The sequence below is a fragment of the Ostrea edulis genome, chromosome 5 (genome assembly GCF_947568905.1).
Source record: "Ostrea edulis chromosome 5, xbOstEdul1.1, whole genome shotgun sequence".
Classification (NCBI taxonomy): domain Eukaryota; kingdom Metazoa; phylum Mollusca; class Bivalvia; order Ostreida; family Ostreidae; genus Ostrea; species Ostrea edulis.
The window spans coordinates 48,009,091-48,021,982 of record NC_079168.1 but is presented as its reverse complement, the minus strand read 5'-3'; the positions used below and the strand labels follow the sequence as shown (position 1 = coordinate 48,021,982).

The 12,892-nt window shown below is 39.6% G+C and overlaps 1 long non-coding RNA gene across 1 annotated transcript; it reads left to right on the top strand.

Moving 5' to 3' along the window:
• The first annotated feature begins 10,832 nt into the window (after positions 1–10,832).
• Positions 10,833–12,681, top strand: LOC125651903 (uncharacterized). The gene is made up of 4 exons (XR_007361377.2): positions 10,833–10,953; positions 11,088–11,186; positions 11,304–11,372; positions 11,815–12,681. It is a non-coding gene; the product is annotated as an uncharacterized LOC125651903 (long non-coding RNA).
• Positions 12,682–12,892: the final 211 nt, after the last annotated feature.

Genomic DNA, 12,892 nt, shown 5'->3' with positions numbered 1-12,892 from the left:
TTTGTGAAACATATCGTTCCGCCATATGACTTAATTCGTGAAAATATAAATGAGATATCTAACTCCTTCCAAAGCCAACAAGAGATTGGTATTCTGGCAATTCATAACCAGAATTGGATTGAAACAGAAGAAAAGGCAAGACTCAAGAAGGCGGGGCTTGTTACTGGGGTTGACATGTTTTTGGTGACCAGTCCTTCAAATCTGGATTCATATGTTACAGGGGAGGGAACAGAGACCAGGAAGATACAAATAGTCCCACCTCATCCTTTACCCCGTGGACAGCAAGACTTACTAGAGAAAAGTACTCACACAGCTCAAAACACGATAGCCTCTCCTACAAATGCTGATCAATACAATGCTAAAAAGCAAACTAATCATGAAAGTCCCATCACCGTTAGTGACAGAATATTCGGAAGATGACATAGAAACTTTTTAAAACTACCAGACGAGATTTACTGTCGTCTACCAAATCCATTCAAGGTCAAGGGATTCTGTGTTGATGAGGTCGAAATAAGCAAGGCGAAAGAAGACAATCCCTCCTGCAGAAAAGCAGAAGGGGATTACTTAGTAATGAACAACGATATTGGAAGAATGCGTGACATAAGAGTAATCGCCAACACCAACTATAAAGCTCAGAGCAGCAAACAACTCAGTTTAAAAAAAGGACAAGTTATCAAACAGATCATGGGAGATGGCGAAGGATTTGCTTATGGCTGCACTCGAAGATATAAACCAGAAATGAAATGTTATGGATTGTACCTAGTCAGTATCGTAAACTGGCATATTTAGAATTGACGGCACCGTGCATTAGTACGTTCTATCTAAAGTATGTTATCAAATGAAGAAATAAAGTTTTTCAAGCTTTGGAAATTGTTATCGCATGTTATATTACTTTATGTATTACCCTTACGTTGGAACACGTGGACTTGATCCCATAAAAACGCAAACAATACTATATTGTAAAAAACGAGAAGATTTTTAAAGATTTCGATATATTTGTATGTAAAACTTTGATTCCCCCTTGTGGCCCCATCCTACCCCCGGGGGCCATGATTTGAACAAACTTGAATCTGCACTATGTCAGAAAGCTTTCATGTAAAAATCAACTTTTCTGGCTCAGTGGTTCTTGAGAAGAAGATTTTTAAAGATTTTCCCGATATATTTATTTGTAAAACTTTGATCGCCTATTGGGGCCCCATTCAACCCCCGGAGGCCATGATTTGAATAATCTTGAATCTGCACTATGTCAGGAAGCCTTCATGTAAATCTCAGCTTTTCTGGTTCAGTGGTTCTTGAGAAGAAGATTTTTAAAGATTTTTCGTACATATTTGTATGTAAAACTTTCGATCCCCTATTGTGGCCCCCATCCTACCCCCGAGGGCCATGATTTGAACAAACTTGAATCTGCATTATGTTAGAAAGCGTTCATGTAAATATCAGCTTTTCTGGCTTAGTGGTTCTTGAGAAGAAGATTTTTAAAGATTTTTCCTATATATTTGTATGTAAAACTTTGATCCCTCCTCGTGGCCCTATCCAACCCCCGGGGTCCATGATTTTAACAAACATGAATTTGCACTATGTCAGGAAGCTTTCATGTAAATCTCAGCTCTTCTGGCTCAGTAGTTCTTGAGAAGAAGGTTATTAAATGACCCCACCCTAATTTTGCATGTTTGTGATTATCTTCTCTTCGAAAGGGACATGGACCTTCATTTGAACAAACTTGAAAGCCCTTTACCCAAGGATGCGTTTGGCCTAGCTGCAGAACTGTAGCTCTCTGAAAAAATATTTTGACATAACAGAGAGCTACAGAGCCACCCCTTATAAAAACCTTCGATTTACGGCGCACAAAAAGCTGCGCACGGTTGAGGCCTTATATCGTTGTATTCTTGAGTTACTGTCTCATAATTTTAATATCAAAAAATTCTTAACATATTTTCCTACTATACTTGTGTCTAAACATACCTTCAAATATTCATTAAAGCCCCACACGACCTGAAAACTCCCAGCTTCAAATGATTTTGTTTGTTGACGTAGCCATGTTAGGTAGCCGGATCAGTTCGTACCCTGTTGTTTTTGGTATATATTCATAAAATTCGTTATATGTTATATATTCGCTCTTCATTTATTATCAATACCAATAATTTATAGAAATTAAAAAATAAAGTTTTTCTAAAGGTAAAATAAGCTCTTGATTCATGAAAATGCTACTAAAGTCCTTAACACTCGTGTGACAGGGATGGAGACCGGACCAGACTAATGAAAGCCGCATTGTCGTGAGTTTAGCTATTTGAATAATTATTATTTAAAGGCACTGGGATGATATATGATTTAAAATATTTAGCTAAAATATTTGTGGGGATATTAGTTCACATCTAGACGTTATTGTGCAAGTATGGAAATTAATCAGGATTCGAATTGACCGGCTACCTAACATGGCTACGTCAACAAACGAAATCATTTGAAGCTGGGAGTTTTCAGGTCGTGTGGGGCTTTAATGAATATTTGAAGGTATGTTTAGACACAAGTATAGTAGGAAAATATGTTAAGAATTTTTTGATATTAAATTTATGAGACAGTAACTCAAGAATACAACGATATAAGGCCTCAACCGTGCGCAGCTTTTTGTGCGCCGTAAATCGAAGGTTTTTATAAGGGGTGGCTCTGTAGCTCTCTGTTATGTCAAAATATTTTTTCAGAGAGCTACAGTTCTGCAGCTACGTTTGGCCAAGTTTGGTTGAAATTGGCCCAGTGGTTCTGGAGAAAATGTAAAAAGTTTACAGACAGACGGACAGACGACGGACAACAGGTGATCAGAATAGCTCACTTGAGCTTTCAGCTCAGGTGAGCTAAAAAAACGAGTATAAGGTTAACGACACTCTGCATACCTTTTCTACTGTTTATTCACAAATTAAAGAGGTTTTCACCCCCCTCCCACCCTTTTCCCCTAACTACTTGAATTTAATATTTTTATTCGATATCGATCTTTTGATCTCACCCCTTAATTTACGTGGATTAAAACGTATCGAACACCAAATTAACAGAAACTCAAGATCATAGATATTTTTAATCATTTGAAAATATCATCAATTCAATTATTGCTCTCTTCATTTGAATTAATGAGCACATCAAATTTATCATTGCTCTCATCAAATGAAATAATGTGCGCTTCAATTCAATTATTGCTCTCACGAATTGAATTAATGCGCGCATTATTTGAATTGATGAGAGCAATAATTGATTTGATGCGCGTATTAATTCAATTATTGCTCTCTCATCAACAATATTTTCAAATATATATATTGTTCACACTTTCTTTTTAACAGGAGTAAGCCCCTGTGCCTGCACAACGCAGAATTTATATTGAAAGGTTCCATTACACACGAGGGTGCGGGGTCCAGATTACCATATTTGATTTGAACAAAATTTCATTATGAGTACCCAAAACAATGTGGATTGGCATTCCTCTCTTTCTCCGCATAATTATGCCTACATTCGCGTTACCACGTCTTTCAACGTTATGATATTTTAAAACACTTTTCCTCGAAGTCTGTGAGCATACACAGGTGGGAATTGTCTATTCTGACCATGCTAACCGTTTTACCGACAGATGAAATATATAAACGCATGATCTTGATTCCATGTGTACATGTCTCCATTACCGTAGCTGCATTAATCCACAAGACCCACAAAAAAGGGGGGGGGGTTAGAATTGTTCACACTGTAAATGAAACACAACATAACATAATTTTATACAAATTAAAAATCAAGCATTACTGCATGTACACACACACAAATATATATATACATATATATATAAAGCACAGAAATTTTCACTTTTATTAGATACTCACTTCCGCCCCTATCCGGGGTTGAACTCACGACCTGCGGACCCAACTCTCCTAGCAGCATGTAACCAGCGCGCTATACAGCTCGACCATCTAGGCAAGTCTTAAAACTTGCTTTCGATTACGAGGAACTCTCGCCACGCTTCCACACGCTACACGGTCTTTGATATATACATATATGTGTGTGTATGTATGTATATGAATGATGAAGATAACGAACAGTGATCAATCTTGATCAAGATATAGGCCTCACGGCGGTTATGACCAGTCGACAGGGGATGTTTAATCCTCCTAGGCACCTGACCCCACCCTGGAAATACCAGAGGTAAGATTATGTGCCTAGGAGGAGTAAGTATCCCCTGTCGACCGGTCAAACCCGCCGTGAGCCCTATATCCTGGCCAGGTAAAAGGAGTTATCCGTAGTCAAAATCAGTGTGCCAAGAACGGCCTAACAATCGGTATGAAACACGTCAGACAGCATTTGACCCAATGATAGGTTGTATTGGCAAACTAGATCGTTATATTGACATTAGAATATGCGAAATGCTTATTTAAAAGGAGACTGTTGAAACCCTTGTGCCATCAACTTGTTTGTCAGTAGCCTGCCACCCACTCACTCCTCTCTACGCCGGTTGGTGCATGAGGTGATGGCAAAGCGACCTCCACTTAACTCTGTCTGCAGCTGCTCCGGAAGCCGTGTTGAAGCTGAGTCCTCTACCCTTGAGGCTTTTGTCCACAGTTCGCCTCCAAGTCTCCTTTGGCCACTCTGTCTTTCCTCCCTTGGGGTGTCCAACGTAAAGCTACTCTGGGGAGCGAATTGAATGGTATGCGGTAGACATGTCCCAGTCATCGCCAGCAACGTTTCTGGAGCCTTTGCAATATAATTTTTTATTGAAGATGACAATTCGCCAGAATATCTGGAGGATGCACCGCAGGCACTTGTCCTGGAATTCTTATTGCTTCCTTTCGATGGTAGTAGAGGTTTTCCAACATTCTGAGCCGTACAGGAGGACGCCGAGAACATTGATTTTGAAGATTCTGACCATTGTGTGAGTGCTGAGGCCGGTGGATCTCCAGACGGTTTTGAGCATAGAGAAAGTTTGGTTGGCTTTGGTGATCCGGGTGTTAATTTCCTGATCACAGTCACTATCTGTCGTCATCTTGTTGCCCAAGTATACCAATTCCATCACGTCCTCCAATGGACTTCCACTATGACCGTATTGTTGGTTGAGGCGTTCTTACATAATACCTGCTTCTTCCTGTCGTTGACCCTGAGATCTATGTTGCTGGCTATATCACCAAGACACTCTGATGTCTTGGTATCTGTTAGACAGCAGTCCCAGGTCGTCCGCGTAATCCAGGTCCTTTAAGACTGGGGTAATGGTCCATTGTATTCCCTATCTCACACCCTGAGTGACACGTTTCAAAAGCCAGTCAATTCACAAGGATCACAGCAGTGGTGATCGGATACATCCTTGCCTGACCCCTGTGTACACCTTGAAGGGCTCTGTCAACTGGTAGTTGTGGATGACTTGGCACTCGAAATTCTCATAAAGGGACTCTATAATGCTGACCAACTTCTATGGAATGCCATAGCGGCGAATGATCTTCCAGAGTGAGACACGATGTAAGCTGTCGAAAGCCTTCTCAAAGTCAACAAATACCATATATAGCGGGCTATTCCATTCATGTGACTGTTTTATGATCTGTCTCAGGACAAAGATGTGGTCGATACATGGATGTCATTTCTAGAACCTTGGCGTAGTAAGGAGTCAACTGTTCTTATGATGCGCTGGAGGAGGATGCGGCTGGAGAACTTGCTGGTGAGAGACAAAAGTATGCCTCTCCAGTTGTAGCAGTTTCCTAAGTTTCCTTTCTTAAGTAACTTCACGGTAGCGCCCTTCCAGTTATCAGGTATGTCTTCCTTGTCCTAAACGTCCTGGAAGATATGCTTGAGAGTGCGTGGAATTTCCGGTTGTTCTGCTTTCAACATATCAGCGATTACATCGTCCTGTCCCGGAGCCTTGCCATTCTTGAGTATGTGGTTGGCTCCCTTCACTATTTAGATTTTCCTCCACCTCAGCAATATCGGCGAGGATCAAGGGCTCCGATCGATTTAGGTTCCGTCGAAAGTGTCCCCTCTACCTTTCAAACTTGAGCTGCTCCTCTGCGATAGATATGTCGTCTTTTGTCTTTACTAGTTGGTTCTGGTTCTGCCCTCGATCGTCTCGAAGCTTCCTGATGATCTGATAAACGGTCTCCAAGTCATTTTGCAAAATGTATCGAATACACTCTATTTAGAATAGATGACGTTGAGGACGTGTTTATGTCCCTAAAACAGTGGGCAATGCATCCAAATCCCGTAGCATCGTCTTTTGTATATAGCGAGCTATTCCAGATAGGTCATTGAGTTCCAACAGGTTTCTGTGATAGAGAGGCTCTGGTAAAATTTTTGCTAACCTTTTTCTTAAAATATCATCGCTATAAGGTACAATTATCGCCATACGAATTTAAAAAGTTTTTAATGAAACTGTACCTACTGTCGCCCATATAATTCCAGATCTGTTAAACTATGGACGGGGCCAATGCCTATGCGAAATTCAGCTAATGAGGAAACCTCAAGCTTAAGCTTGGAGTTATGTACCGTTTGTGGCGAAATATGTGCTGCGTAACATTCAAATCATATTATTACAAATGTTAATGAGTTGAATCATGCATATTTTAACGTAAAACAAGAACATTTATTTTTATAAATATATTGGAGCCCGTTAGCATATAGTTATTTCACTTCAGACACCATAGAGTCGTCCACTTCTGCTTCATACTTGTTTTTTTATTGGAAGTAGACATTAATGGCAAACTGACAACTCAACTGTATGACAAACGGGATGATTTCAGCTTCTCCATTGTCAGCTTCCCATGTTTGTGTAGCAATATTCCATTATCATTTGCATATGGTGTTTATATCTCTCAACTGATTCGATACGCAAGAGCCTGTTCTACGTATGGTCAGTTTTTAAATCGAGGCAAGCTACTGACAAACAAGTTGATGGTACAGGGGTTTCAACAGTCTCGATTGAAGTCAGCATTTCGCAAATTCTATGGTCGTTATAACGATCTAGTTCGTCAATACAACCTCTCATTGGGTCAAAAACTGTCTGAGGTGTTTCATACCGATTGTTAGGCCGTTCTTGGCACACTGATTTTGACTACGGATAACTCCGTTTACCTGATCAGAATATAGGGCTCACCGTGGGTGTGACCGGTCGACAGGGGATGCTTACTCCTCCTAGGCACCTAATCCCACCTCTGGTATATCCAGGGGTCCGTGTTTCCCCAACTATCTATTTTGTATTGCTTTACAGGAGTTATGAGATGGATCACTGTTCGTTATCTTTACCTTTCACCCAAACTGTATTATTCTCACAGCCTTGTTGAAGGCAATGAATTTTGCTTTCTTACCATTAACTTTCACAAAATCCGCTGTTTTCGAGGTTTTAAAAAAGGTGTATCATGTGTACATTAAAAAAAAGTATAGGGACGACACTCGCCATCTTGGATTTCTGGGGGGCCCGAGAATTATTCAAAATATTGGTGTCACTGCTCAATGACCTTGAGTACAAAGTAAATGTCAAATTTGAAACACCGGTGGCGTCTCCATAAGACTGAAATTTTCTCGAGAGGAACATTAAACAACACACAATTAATCATGGGACCTCATATCTGAATTACAATTATAGTCCCAAACTATGTAGCAAATACCACTGTTTAGTATTTATCCTCTCGAATCATAATAACTTTGAATTTGGTCAAATGACCTTGACGAGTTATTGTGCACTGTTTGGCAAGAACGACGACTGCCTATACTATAGTATGGACTTCCCATAGCCAGGCAGCGGTGACACTGTTGAAATATATAGATGTAGGTGTGGGACTTCAAATTTAGACCTTTACTCGACACTCAAGGCCATTGAGCAGTGAGGGTCCTTTAACGTGCCAATTCCTACCGCGACACGAGCATCAATTGAGTTACGTTTTGTTAGACAGTAAATAAAACAAACGAGTCCCTTGAAATTCCTATTCAAATTATCAAGTTATTCATCAAATATTATTTTCATAATCATCGTAGAGCATTGAATTTGGCTACTTTTCCTTGTTCAGTAATTCTGAAATAAGTATGAAATTTCGCCCCGAAATGTATTTTCACATGGAGAATTCAATATGTCTGGGTGTCCCTCTCTTTTGTCTGTAAGGTACGGGAATCCCTTGTTCAGGTCTCAGAGAGTAAGTACCTTCTTCCATCTGGGAAATGGACGGATTCATCTATTTGCACTTGAAAGTAACCAGAGGAAATAACTTTTAACAAAGGTCTCTTTTGACATATTTATTATTTTCTATTATTATCAGAATCCAGGAATATAAATATCAGTGATGCCCGTGGGGATCCGGGTTAGAACCCCCGTGTCACAGCAGGTTTGGCACGATAAAGACGCCTCTCTGCTGAAAGGCCATAAGCACCGAGCATAGGCCTAAATTTTGCAGCCCTTCACCGGCAGTGGTGACGTCTCTATATGAGTGTGAAATAATCTCGAGCAACATACAATCAATCCTACATTTTTATTTGTGGGAATGTTGTTTTGCTGCTATACGCTTGGCCTGAAGAAACGTTGCCGTGTTTCCCTCCATAAGCAAACAGGGAACATTTGCAAAGCGAAACCGGGGTCAACTGCAAAACAACTGGGGTCCCATGGATCTGTTTCCATGGCAGTGGTGATGATTGATACCTCCATGGTTTCAGTGTAGGCATCAACTACATGGTGACTGGTTGAGGGATCCGATCATCTGTCAGGACTTCAGAATCCACCATGGTAACAGGTCAAACCGTGGTTCTGTCTGGATGGTCGTAGCTTCCATGGGAGTTGGCTGGTCCTATGAATCTGGCACCGTGACTTCTTCCGAGTCCAGGAATGGAAGAAATGGGTAGTCCGGCTCCGTCCATCCAACCACTGACATCTGAAGGTTGTTTCTCATGGCCTCAAATTTGGGATCTTAGTGTAGACCTACTTCAGTAGATGGAATCGCTACAGGTATATATATGAGGAATCCAGAGTCGTAGTCATTGGCTTTGAAGGTGGCGGTTGAATGTTGACATACTTGACTCGTGGTCGCCGGGTGGAGCGTCTTCTCTGCATCTCTTCATACTTCCGAAAGACATAGGCTCTTGACTTCGAACATTCCTAACCACATCCTGGCACTCTACACGTTAGTCGTTCACCATGGCTAGTTCTAATATGCTGGAGGAGTTTCGCTTTCTCCGGAAACCTTTTCCCACATTTCTGACATTGGAATTAATATTCCAATGGCAAGGCACAAGCATAAGTGATATCGTTATACCGGAATCTCGACATGGCTGGAAAGACGAAAAGAGAACATATTATAGTAAATTATCTTCATTTACATAAATTTATCTTTTCCCTGGTAATGGAAATTTAGAATATTTACATCAAAGGGAACATTTATTATTTCTTAATCAATATTTTCTTTAAAAACAATGCATCCAAAGTAATAAAATTGATATGAATAAGTCCATCTGCGTATAGTCAGTATTTAAATCGAGACAAGCTACTGACAAACAAATTGATGATCCCGGTCAACAGGGGATGCTTACTCCTCCTAGGCATCTGATCCCACCTCTGGTGTGTCCAGGGGTCCGTGTTTGCCCAACTATCTATTTTGTATTGCTTGTAGGAGTTATGAGATTGATCACTGTTCGTTATCTTCACCTTGCATGGTACAGGGGTTTCAACAGTCTCGATTGAAGTCAGCATTTCGCAAATTCTTTGGTCGTTATAACGATCTACTTCGTCAATACAACCTATGATGGCTATCATTGGGTCAAATGCTGTCTGACATGTTTCTTACCGATTGTTAGGCCGTTCTTGGCACACTGATTTTGACTACGGATAACTCCGTTTACCTGATCAGGATATAGGGCTCACGGCGGATGTGACCGGTCGACAGGGGATGCTTACTCCTCCTAGGCACCTGATCCCACCTCTGGTGTGTCCAAAGGTCTGTGTTTGCCCAACTATCTACTTTGTATTGCTTATAGTAGTTATGAAATTGATCACTGTTCATTATCTTCACCTTTCATCTAGGTTCCTTCCATATTTATCAAAAGTTCAAAAACTAGATCCTGGTCATGGAACTACTTCTGTCGTGAACGAGTCTGGGCAGGGACAGGGGTAGCTGCAGAACTGTAGCTCTCTGAAAAAATATTTTGACAAAACAGAGAGCTACAGAGTCACCCATTATAAAAACCTTCGATTTACGGCGCACAAAAAGCTGCGCACGGTTGAGGCCTTATATCGTTGTATTCTTGAGTTGCTGTCTCATAAATTTAATATCAAAAAATTCTTAACATATTTTCCTACTATACTTGTGTCTAAACATACCTTCAAATATTCATTAAAGCCCCATACGACCTGAAAACTTCCAGCTTCAAATGATTTCGTTTGTTGACGTAGCCATGTTAGGTAGCCGGGACAGGGGGTACAAACCATATTCGAACCTTTCCCCAAATAGGCTTTAACCTATTCATGTTGACTACTTTTGAAAAAGATTTGGTCCCTTTCTGAATCTGATAAACTAAACCAGGTAATTCACTAATCACTGAATAGGGCCCATCCCATTTACATTTCAACTTGGAGGACTTCCCTTTCCCGAAAAGGGGTTGAACAACCAAACAGCTTCTCCCACTGAAAATGTGTTGCCGGTAGATCTAAAGTCATATTGCCTTTTCTGCTTGTCACTAGCTTTAGTCATTTGTTCTCGTGCTAAGTCATGGATTTTCCACACATTCTCTAAGAATGTCTCTAAATAAGTACATGTCTTGGTCACAAGTGCAATTTCTAAACAACATGTCATTTGGTAAATCTAATTATCGTCCGAACACCATCATAGCAGGTGTTTCACCTGGGGCGCACTCTTCTTATTCCGGAATAATCATTCTGTCTACTCGATTGGTTTGGTATGTTAAGCTTAGAAAGCCTTCTCAGCCTCCCGCGCCAAAGAGGGAAGAATAGCATTCCGGTATGGCGTCGAGCAGGTGGGTGAAAACTTTGAGAACTTTTATTATTGTAAATAAACCAAATTATAAGCAAAATACAGTTGCAAAAAATATTTTTGTAATTTTGAAGGATAATTCTTTTAAGTAGCATTTTTTCTGTTGTGTAATTGCAGTGACAATCAACCAGCGAACACAGTTTCATTTACAACGGACAGTGGAAACACTGTTGTTTTAAAACTGGATGATGAGACTGAAAAACCTTAAGAATAATGGTATATATTATATCCATCATTAAAATTAAGTTTCAAACCCCTCTTTTTACTATCATTTAAAAAAATGTTTGATTTTATACGTAGCCTAATTTGTTTACAATGTGATTTTATTGTTAGATCCCAATACAATTAACTTAGTACTTCAGCTAGTCACGGAACAGGAAGAATCTGGTGAGACTAAAATGGGTAAGTGTGTAGTTTATATTCATCTGTTCATCATGAAATATGTAAACTGAGTGATACAAAACAATGGAATTTTACAAATTGTTTTTTATCTGATGCCACAGTTGTAAAGTCTTGTTAAGTGTTATTTATTGGGATAAAATCAAATATTTCTTTGATCCGAATTGCAATTAATTTCAAATATTGAAATGAATAGACCAAGGAAATAGAATGATTTGTTTTTATTTCATTTCATCTACTAAACAAGAACATACATGTAATATCACATTGAAACCCTGTTAATCTGTAAAACAAATCCTACAGTGTTATTATACTATAAAGATTGCATGAGCTTCATTCTCATGAAAAACTTTAAGAAAAATGATAAACAACACTTTAAAAATTTTAAAGTGTCTCCTATTGGAGTTACTGAATTATATGTTCATAATTTCCTCTAATTCTGTAGAGGAGCCAAAACCTTGTGGAGAGGCTGCCACTTCCTTATGTTCCTAGACTAAAGAGAGAACCAAACTCCTATTAAATGAATATAAAGAGAGATATTCACTATTCAATAGCCCAGCCCAGAGAAGAAAACTTTATGGATGGATATTTGCCAAGTGATCAATGCAGAAACGCAATCAACATTCAACAGCCAGAAAGTGGAAGGAAGATTTAAAACAGTGCTTTCATCGTGCAGAAAGTACAAGGATGCACAAAAAAGAACAGGTCCGAGAGAAAGGAATACGAATTTGCATCTGAAATGGAGGAAATATTTGGAAGCAGTCATTCCACAAACCCAGCTTTTGTTGTAGAAAGTAGTTCAACAAGTACCTCTACACCAAAAAACCCAGAAGAGCAATACCAAAGAACTAAGTCCTAGTAGTAGCAGTGATAGAGCTGACAATAATGAAGAATCAAGATTAAGTAAGGATAATAAAAAGCAAATTCATGAAGGGAAGTCAGGGGAGAGAAAAAGAAAGCATCATCGCACATCAGGTGCATCTCAGTTGATAGATTTTCTTAAATATTACACAGAGAAACGAAGGAGGAAGAGGATAGACGACGTGCAGAGACGATGCACAAAGAGCAGATGAAAGTGCTTTCAGGACTGACAAGTGTTCTTGACAAGCTTGCAGATGCAGCTGCAAAGAAGTAGTAATGCATAATATATCTGCAATTAGAGGGACATTTTTTTTAAGTTGTCCATTCACTGTTCAAGATTTAAAGTTTTTTGTTGACGATGGAGAAGTTGAAATCATCCCGTTTGTCATACAGTTGAGTTGTCAGTTTGCCGTTAAAGCTGACATGAATTAATAAATATAGTATAATTCTATTTGTCCGCCATATTTCTCTGCTAATCCGCCATATTAGTTGGAATTTCTATTGTTATATGTATCGGGGTTCGCATGGTATATAAGGGGACGGGCTTTGCTACGCTTCACTTCACATCAGTGTCTTCGATTTACCTGTGCGGGTAGCTTCGACAGGTAACACGTACATCTCCGATACTAATTTATAGGACATCAAAAAGAAATGAAATCACG